This window comes from Nerophis ophidion, linkage group LG16 (assembly GCF_033978795.1).
Source record: "Nerophis ophidion isolate RoL-2023_Sa linkage group LG16, RoL_Noph_v1.0, whole genome shotgun sequence".
NCBI classification, from domain to species: Eukaryota; Metazoa; Chordata; class Actinopteri; order Syngnathiformes; family Syngnathidae; genus Nerophis; species Nerophis ophidion.
In genome coordinates this window covers 34666659-34676594 of record NC_084626.1, presented here as the reverse complement: position 1 = coordinate 34676594, position 9936 = coordinate 34666659, and the positions used below count along the sequence as shown (strand labels likewise).

The following is a 9936-nucleotide window of genomic DNA, read 5'->3' as shown; positions in this document are numbered from 1 at the left end:
GTTCTACACTAATAATTATTTAGCCTAAGCCTCGTTTCAGCCACACTAAACGAGCGTTTAAGGCCCCCCTCCTCGGACAATTTTGTCACACCGCATGTCTTGTCTTGTTTTTTTTTTGTCTTATGATTTGCATGTTTTAATTTGAAAAGTAACTCTCCTCTCGTTTCAGGTCACTTGCCCTTCCTTTTGTGTCATCAGTCCGACGTCATCCCTCTTCTCTGATTGTTTCCATCTGTTCCCCATTATTCTCATGTGTATTATAAGCTCACTCCTCCCTTTGATCTGTGCCAGATTGTTTTCATTAATTTGTGCTCTCTGGCGTCCATGTCCATGCCTTGCCTTGTCTCGTGCTTATGTTCCTTGATCCTGAATCCCTTTGTTACTATTTAGAGTTTTCCTTTCTTCCGCCTCAGCAGAGTGATTTTGGTTATTTCGTTTATTCAGCCGAAGTGATAAGTTATCAGTTAATTTTTTCATTCCTTCCTTAATTTTTTGAGTGACATTTTTTGTTAAAACTTTATTAGATTAGGTAGTGTAGACATTTTCATAGCTGTTGTTTTGTCCTCCCGTTGGAGCGTTTTTTGTAAAATACTTTTTGTAGTTCGTCTTTCCTTTGGTGTTTTCCTCCGTTCGGAGTGATTTTCGGTTGTTCCTTTTTTTTGGAACCTTTTCGCTGATTAGTTTTTGTGACTTTGGAGGTGAAAGGAAGTTTTCAAAATAAAAGCCTGTCTGAATTCCCAACTCTGCATCTGAGTCCTATCCTTTTACCAGGCCTGACAATTTTTTTTATCCGGGTAAGTCAGCCGAGTAATTCTTAAATCTCCGGCTCTTAGCTTTGTATGGACTCATTGATCGTTTACAAAGTGAGTTCGGAGAGGAAGTGACGCCAGAAAGACCACGCCCACACAGGAAGTGACATCGCTTGATTAACGTGGATCCCGACTTAAACAAATTGAAAAACTTATTCGGGTGTTACCATTTAGTGGTCAATTGTACGGAATATGTACTGTACTGTGCAATCTACTAATAAAAGTCCCAATCAATCAATCAATCAATCAAACGTGCCACAGCCAGCTTCATAACCACCCGTTTGGTAACTCAGAGCAAATTACTACAAAATTTTGAGGCGAGTCATCCAGACATGCCCGTGTTTCCCCCTTCCTCTACATCAGGGGTGTGCAACCTTTTTCCACTGAGGGCCGCACACAGAAAAATTTAAGCATGCGGGGCCATTTTGATATTTTTCATTTTCAAACCATAACAAAATATACATTTTTTTTTTTTTTATCCTTAGGGCTCCTGGGGAGTATAGAGGGTTTCAGTCACTAAAATGTTAAGAATAAGTCAACTTAAATATCAATAATGCAGGACAGCATTGATTTAAATGTTTTAATATTTTTGAGTACTCACAGTGAAAAGTGAAATAAAATCCAAATTAATTTGAGATCCGAAAGGTTCCCTACTCATAAAGTGATGCATTTTTGTTATTTTTTTTTTACTTTTAACACTTAAATTTCACTTAAATTGCTGGTTACCCAAAAAAACAACAACACTTACCTTTCACTGTTTGAGTAACCTTTGTTCTGCCATTTATTTCTTCATTTTGCTCATCGACGGTGTACTATATTGGGTTGGAGTCAATAACCAGGCGAGGTGATGAAGTTACGTCTCTTTACTGTGGGCTTCAGAGCAGACTCCCTCACTTGCCGTCAGGTGCCCAACACCATGTAAATCGTTGGCCAATCAAAAAGCAACCCCAACATTCACCAGGAGATGGCAACAGACAACATAGAATCACTCAAATCCCTAGATGTTGTAACGTGATTGGGCAGGCAAGCTGTTTATACAGTGGGAAAGCGGACGTCAAAACAGGCTGTCCCCACTCAGGTCCGCAAGGCGCTGGAGGGGGCGTGGCCTCCAGCTCCGGCTGAATTTCCGGAGGTTTTTCGGGTGAGGCGCTGAATTTCGGGAGTCTCCCGGAAAATCCTGGACGGTTGGCAAGTATGAATGGAAGTCATATTCATTTATGAATCCTGACTCGCAGTGTGGCAAGGTGAAGATGTTGTAACTTCTGTTTGGTGTTATTCTTATGAGATTTATGAAGACGACTGCCTGAAGAAAAAAAAAAAAGCACATTTCCACAGTCATTGATGATATGGGGCTGCATGTCAGGTAATGGCACTGGGGGGGTGGATCTTTACATCTTCAATAAATGCACAAGTTTACATTGACGTTTTGGACACTTTTGTTATTCCATCAATCCAAAGGATTTTTGGGGATGATGACATTATTCAGGACGACAATGTGTCTTGTCATAAAACAAAAACTCTAGACTCTCTTTGAAGAAAGAGACATAAAGCTAATGTCATGGCCTGCAAATAGTCCGGATCTTTAAACATTTGAAAATCTGTGTTGGAAATTGAAGAAAATTATTCATGTCAAGACCGCAACCGGCAACGCTGATCCGACAACAGCAATCAGAGAAAGTTTAAGCTAGACTGATGGAGTCCTGTTTGTCTCTCGTTAAGTCCATGCCTCAGAGACTGTACACTGTTATAAAAGCCAGAGGTGGTGCAACAAAGTACTAGTAGGGGAAGGCATGGCGCGGTTTTGAGAGTGGCTGGGCCAGCAACCTCAGGATTCCTGGTTCAATCCCCACCTTCTACCATCCTAGTCACGTCCGTTGTGTCTTTGAGCAAAACACTTCACCCTCGCTCCTGATGGGTCCTGGTTAGCGCCTTGCATGGCAGCTCCCGCCATCAGTGTGTGTGAATGGGTGAATGTGGAAATAGTGTCAAAGCGCTTTGAGTTCCTTAAAAAAAGGCAGAAAAGTCCTTTACAAGTATAACTTATTTACCTAGTGGTGTGTTGGGAATGTATTTTTTTTCCTGGATTGAAATATTCTGTTGTGACTTCAATAATTTCAGTTTGTTGACCTTTAAAGGCCTACTGAAACCCACTACTACCCACCACGCAGTCTGATAGTTTATATATCAATGATGAAATATTAACATTGCAACACATGCCAATACGGCCTTTTTAGTTTACTAAATTGCAATTTTAAATTAAGTTTCTTGTTGAAAACGCCGCGGAATGATGACGTGTACGCGTGACGTCTCGGACCGTAAGGAAATATTAGCGCTGCGCACACACACAGCTAAAAGTCGTCTGCTTTAATCGCATAATTACACAGTATTTTGGACATCTGTGTTGCTGAATCTTTTGCAATTGGTCAATTAATAATGGAGACATCAAATAAGAATGCTGTTGGTGGAAAGCGGTGGATTGCAGCTGCCTTTAGTAACCGAGACACATCCTCTGTTTCTTTGTTTGTTGTGAATCTTTTACACAAAGCGGTCAAGCGAACATGTTTGTCTACGTCAACCAGTAAATTTTTGGATGGGAAAATTGTGATATTAAGTCGACTCTTACCGGAGACATCAGTGGATTATAACTCCTCCTGCAGCTCAAAAAGGCAGCTGTGATCTTGGCTCTTCGGCTTCTCTGAGAGACACTGGCGTTCACCGCAGCCTTCCGACTTTGAGGTATGACTTTACAATCTCACTAAAACACTATTAAAACATTAAGCAGTTAAGGGATTTTCAAGAATTAACCTTGTAAATGTGTGTAATTACATTTGAAATGCTCACACTGCCGCCGCCCGGAGCCGTCGCTTTTTTTTTTTGTGCTTCAGTCTAACTTTCCTCATCCACAAATCTTTCATCCTCGCTCAAATTAATGGGGAAATCGTCGCTTGCTCGGTCCGAATATCTCTTGCTGCTTAAGGCTATGATTATAAACAATGTGAGGATGTGAGGAGCCCTACAACCAGTGACGTAAAGGCAAGGCTTTTTTATTAGCGACCAAAAGTTGCGAACTTTATCGTCGATGTTCTCTACTAAATACTTTCAGCAAAAATATGGCAAAATCGCGAAATGATCAAGTATGACACATAGAATGGACCTGCTATCCTCGTTTGAATAAAAAAAATCTAATTTCAGTAGGCCTTTAATGTCCAATAAGTCTTTGAAGCGTTGCTATTTTTTTAAAAGCCTTCTTATTTTCTTTTAGTCCGAAAAGTGAGTCACTTCACCTAATTAATTGTTTGTGTATGTTCAGAGGCAGATTCGTTCATATACTTTTTATTTTTCTTTACTTCTGCAATGTTTTTCAGTACAATGGATGGAAATATTTCATCCATTGTACTGAAAGCTATTTTAATGACACTTCTCTGCAAAACTTATACCCCAATGAATTAGATATGAGAGAGTATTTTAGCATGGAAACTTTCTAAGCACAGTAGTTCTCTATTACATGCAAGTCCAACAAGTAAGAATGGTCTCTTTCTCCTCACCGCCTGAATGCTGATTGGCTAACGTCAGTAAAACATTAATGGAATATTTGTCACCGTTTGCCTTCTTATCCAAACAGCATAAAAACTGTCCAACACAGGAGCAGTGTAGTAGAGTTTTAACCTAGTCACCTCCAGGGGTTCATGTCGTCCTTGTTTGGTACTCTTACTTTTTTTCTCCCTGTTTAGACTTTTTAAAATAATCAGTGAATAAATGAGCGACTGCAAACACTTTTTGCTTGTAGACAGTTACGTTTTTTAAATTGTTTTCATTTCTGATCATTAGTCACATCATTATTTAATTATTTCAGGCCAAGCTGACACATAGTGACATATGTGATTTGTACTTTATTTATCTATTTAATTGTTTTCAACGTATTTCAATGTACACATTTATATATATATTTTTTTATTTTAATTTTTATTGTACTATGAAAAATAAAAACTGACACATAGTGACATATGTGATTTGTACTTTATTTATCCATTTAATTGTTTTCAATGTATTAAGATGTATACATTTATATATATTTTTAATTTATTTTTATTTTTATTGTACTATGAAAAATAAAAGCTGATACATATTGACATATGTGATTTGTACTTTATTTATCTATTTAATTGTTTTCAATGTATTACAATGTATACATTTATATATATTTGTTATCTATTTTAATTTTTATTGTACTATGAAAAATAAAAACACAGACAACAGAGTAGGGCACAGGTATCAAACTCAAAGCCCGCTACATCATTATATGTGGTCCGCGAAACCTTCTAAAAAGTGGGTTTCAATAAAATATTTTTTTTATTATTTATTTTTACTAAATGCATTTTCGTTCTTTCAGTTTTGACAAAAAAAAAAGCATATTTCAATCTTTTCTGATCATGCCAATTATATTATTGAATACTGTATTGCTTAAAAACAAATAGTTAAATGTCTGCTTGTCACCTTTATTTATGGTTTTAAAGCAAGTAATACAAAAACAAAATCTAATAATCAAATGCATATGCATTTTGATTCATCATAATTAATATACATAATATAAATACATTTTTAAAAAAGCAGCCATTACTGCGATGTGACCCTCAATGAAAATGAGTTTGACACTCCTGGAGTAGGGGCAGCATGTTTTACCAAATTAGTTAGCGTTAGCGACAGAGGCAAGGAAAAACCCCCTTTACAGGAACAAGCATCAATCAAGGCTGAGTGCCATCTAAAAGTTACGATAGAGAAACAAAAAAAAAAAGAGGAGCAACATTAGAACCTCAATTTACACTCAATTGGTTCTGTTATGGAGCTCTTGACTCGAAACACTTCCCACTGAAAATAATTTTAATTAATTGATGCTTGCCCTCCAATAAAGCACCATTTTAACATGCCTTCTAACTTAGACTTCGACTTAAACCAACTTTATTGATCCACAAGGGAAATTGTTCCACCCAGTAGCTCAGTTACAAAAGATGGAAAGGATAAGAATGGGAAGGATAATACATACAAAGGCTCAAAAAACTAAACTAAAAATGTACCATAGTAGCAATATAAAATATAACATATATGTAATATTTAAATATTAAATATACAGTATATACTGTTTTTTGTATTCCAGAATCAAAATTCTGATACTATATTATATAATATATACAATATATAACAAATCCCAATTACCATGTACAATATTACAGAATATGTAACAGCTGCAGCAAAAAACAAAACAAAAACAAAACACAAAGATGGCAGGGAGAAGACGCTGCCGAAGGTGAGCCACATAAATAAGAACGCCCACAAAACGGTGCATCCTGAAGAGAAGCTAAGAAATCTACTTGAAGATATCATGTTCTGTGGTCACGTTTTGTTTAGTTATGTTCTGTTGGTTTAAGACTCTTTTTAGTTCCTCTTTACGCTCCATTGTTTTGTCACCATGACGACCGATTAGTGCACCTGTACTCATTTGGACTCACACAACCTGATTTGCCTAGGACTCAAGCACCTGTGTTAATCATGTCACTATTATTTAAGCTTGTAGTTGCCAGGCAGTTGGCTTGGCGTCATCGTTGTTGCTCCATGCTCTGTTTACCCTGTTTATGACCACTCTGTTTCATGCCATAGTTCATACTGCCCTGCTCACGTCACCTCAAGTAAGTTTTTGTTTATTAAAGCCACAGCTAGTTTCTTTCGTTTTCTATACCCATATTTCTGCTTCGTGCTAGTTTTTGTTTTCTTAACCAAGTTTGTTCTCCGCCTTGTGTTTGCACTTTTTCATAGTAATAGATTAAACATGTCTTCACCTTCACGCCACGACCGTTCCAGTTCCTTCGCATTGTGGGAAAAAAAAAAACACACCATTGCCCCCGTTCTGACAGAAATTGATCTGTAAAACATATTCCATGCAACATTTTGACCAAATAACCACCATTACATGTTATGTAGACCAAAAGGAAATGTTTTTAAATGAGAAAAAAATATATATATATCATCCCTTTAATGCGCCTTATAATCTGTTGTGCCTTTTGTACGAAAATAGACCTGAATAGACCCCCTCATCGGAAGGAAGTGCGCCTTATAATCCGGTGCGCCCTATGGTCCGAAACATACGGTGCAGAATACATCAAAGTGTCCGCCTTTCATTCTTTCATGGTAGAAAATGTTTGGACACCACTGATGTGTGGTATCAAAAGTGAAGGGAAGTGAATTATGTTTATATAGCGCTTTTCTCTAGTGACTGAAAGTGCTTTACATTGTGAAACCCAGTATCTAAGTTACATTTAAACCAGTGTGGGTGTCCCTGGCAGCAGGTGGGTGAAGTGTCTTGCCCAAGGACACAATGACAGTGACTAGGATGGTGGAAGCTGGAATCGAACCTGCAACCCTCAAGTTGCTGGCGCGGCCACTGTACCAACCGTGCTATGCCGCCCCCCCCCCTCCCAAAAATTGACATTTTCCCCTCCATTTCTTTGTCTACTTTCGGAGTGGCAAGCTATCTTATTCCAAATGATAAAGATCACTGACGTTTGATCCCGGTATTGAGTTGCCGTCCTTTCAGGTTCAGTCTTCATGACGTCTTATCTCCACAGCTTTTTATTGTCATCAATTATAAATGATCCAGAGCCCTTCCCCCCCAAAGAAAGTCTGCGGGCTATAGAGCGTTTTATATTCGGGCTTCAGTACTCTGGAATGCCCTGCCGGTAACGGTTAGAGATGCTACCTCAGTAGAAGCATTTAAGTCCCATCTTAAAACTCATTCGTATACTCTAGCCTTTAAAGAGACGCCCTTTTTAGACCAGTTGATCTGCCGTCTCTTTTCTGCTCAGCCCCCCTCTCCTTTGTGGAGAGGTTATTAGGTGACCACAGATGAAGTGCTTGCTGTTCAAAGTCGGGACCTGGGGTGGACCACTCATCTGTGCATCAGTTGGGGACGTCCCTGCACTGCTGAATTGTCTCCACTCAAGATGATCCCCTGCTGGCCCCACTATGGACTGGACTCTCACAATATTGTGTTAGATCCACTATGGACTGGACTCTCTTAACTAAATCCACTCGACGTAATCTGCGGTCCCCTCCAAGGTTTCTCATTGTATCCCATTTGGTTGAATTTTTTCTTGCCCTGATGTGGGATCTGAGCCGAGGATGTCGTTGTGACTTGTGCAGCCCTTTGAGACATTTGTGATTGAGGACTAAACAAGTAAACTTTGATTGATTGATTGATGACTGATGTTTTCAAAATACAGCTTAAAATACTTCCACATATAATAATTGTATTCCCTTCTGAAAGCCCACTGGCTGGTTAAGTTATTACCATTTTTAAACATTGCAAACTGTTTTGTGCTCTTTTCATATGCCTTTAGAATTGAAAGCAGGGTTAAGTCTTTTCGTCTCGATTGGCAGCTTGGACTCTTTGGTAAAACTTATCAGAGCAGGGTTGTGTTTCCCAGCAGTGCGCAGGTGGTGTGCAATAAGACACCTGCAGAGGAGAAGCTTTGATTACAGTCTGATATTACTGAATACTACTGAAACCCACTACTACCGACCACGCAGTCTGATAGTTTATATATCAATGATGAAATATTAACATTGCAACACATGCCAATACGGCTGAATCTTTCGCAATTTGTTCAATTAATAATGGAGACTATAAAGAACAATGCTGTTGGTGGAAAGTGGTGGATTGCAGCTGCCTTTAGCAACAAGACACAGCCGATGTTTCTTTGTTTTTAACACAGAGCGGTCAAGCGAACATGTTTCTCTACGTCAACCAGCATGTTTTTGGATGGGAAAATTGTGATATATATCTTACCGGAGACATCATTGGATTATTCGTCCTCCTGCAGTAGCTGTTTAAAAGGCAGCTGTGAGCTTGGCTCCTCGGCTTCTCTCTGAGAAACTGCGTGTTCACCGCAGTCATCCGACCTCGAGGTATGTCTTTACAATCTCACTAAAACACTATTAAAAGGGATCTTCCAGAATTATCCTAGTAAATGTGTCTAATCACATCTGAAACGCTCACACTGCCGCCGCCCGGAGCCGTCGCTTCTTATTTTATTATTTTAATTTTTTTCTAGTCCTTTGCTATTAATATCACCATCCACAAATCTTTCATCCTCTCTCAAATTAATGGGGAAATTGTCGTTTTCTCGGTCCAAATAGCTCTTGCTGCTGGAGGCTCCCATTAAAAACAATGTGAGGACGTGAGGAGCCCTCACCCTTGTGACGTCATCGTCTGCGACTTACGGAAAAGGCGAGGCTTTTTTATCAGCACCAAAAGTTGCGAACTTTATCGTCGATGTTCTCTACTAAATCCTTTCAGCAAAAATATGGCAATATCGCGAAATGATCAAGTATGACACATGGAATGGACCTGCTATCCCCGTTTAAATAAGAAAATCTCATTTCAGTAGGCCTTAAATATCAGTGCACAGAGTAATACAATATGTGGCCTTTAACATGACTTTAGAAATGAATGTGTGTTGAACGACTCTCACATTTAATTATCAAGTACTTCATCTAAGGCTCATGCAGGCAAGGTGATATCAAGGAAAATTCCACATCGTCATCAGCAACACGTGGGGCAAAAAATTCCAAGAACTCATGTTCCAGAAACACAAAGCAAACTATCATCAAGACAAGCAAGTAAGTGCTTGACAGGTTCATATATATGAGGGGACATTCCACCGGAATTTTATTCCTCGGAAATGGTATGTATAAATGTCTGGTGGAATTACCTGTAAAATAATTTTGGAATATATGTATCTGATTTTGTTTCATAAATGTTATATAAATCATTAGTACTGTATAAACAACCTTGAAAGGTGGACAAAATAGTACAAAACCCAAAATACGTTGCTTGGATGACAACATATGTTGCTCCAAAACCTGTATGTACCTTTCAGCGTTGACGGTGCCTTCGCAGATGTGTAAGTTACCCATGCCTTGGGCACTAATACACCCCCATACCATCACAGATGCTGGCTTTTGAATTTTGCGCCTAGAACAGTCCGGATGGTTGTCTTCCTCTTTGAACACGACATCCACAGTTTCCAAAAACAATTTGAAATGTGGACTCGTCAGATCAGAGAACACTTTTCCA

General features: G+C 38.8%; 1 long non-coding RNA gene across 1 annotated transcript; it reads right to left on the bottom strand.

Annotated features, from left to right (window-relative positions):
* Positions 1 to 1657: 1657 nt before the first annotated feature.
* LOC133535682 (uncharacterized) lies at positions 1658 to 9287 on the bottom strand. The gene is made up of 2 exons (XR_009802293.1): positions 8647 to 9287; positions 1658 to 2112 (listed from the first exon to the last, which is right to left on the bottom strand). It is a non-coding gene; the product is annotated as an uncharacterized LOC133535682 (long non-coding RNA).
* Positions 9288 to 9936: the final 649 nt, after the last annotated feature.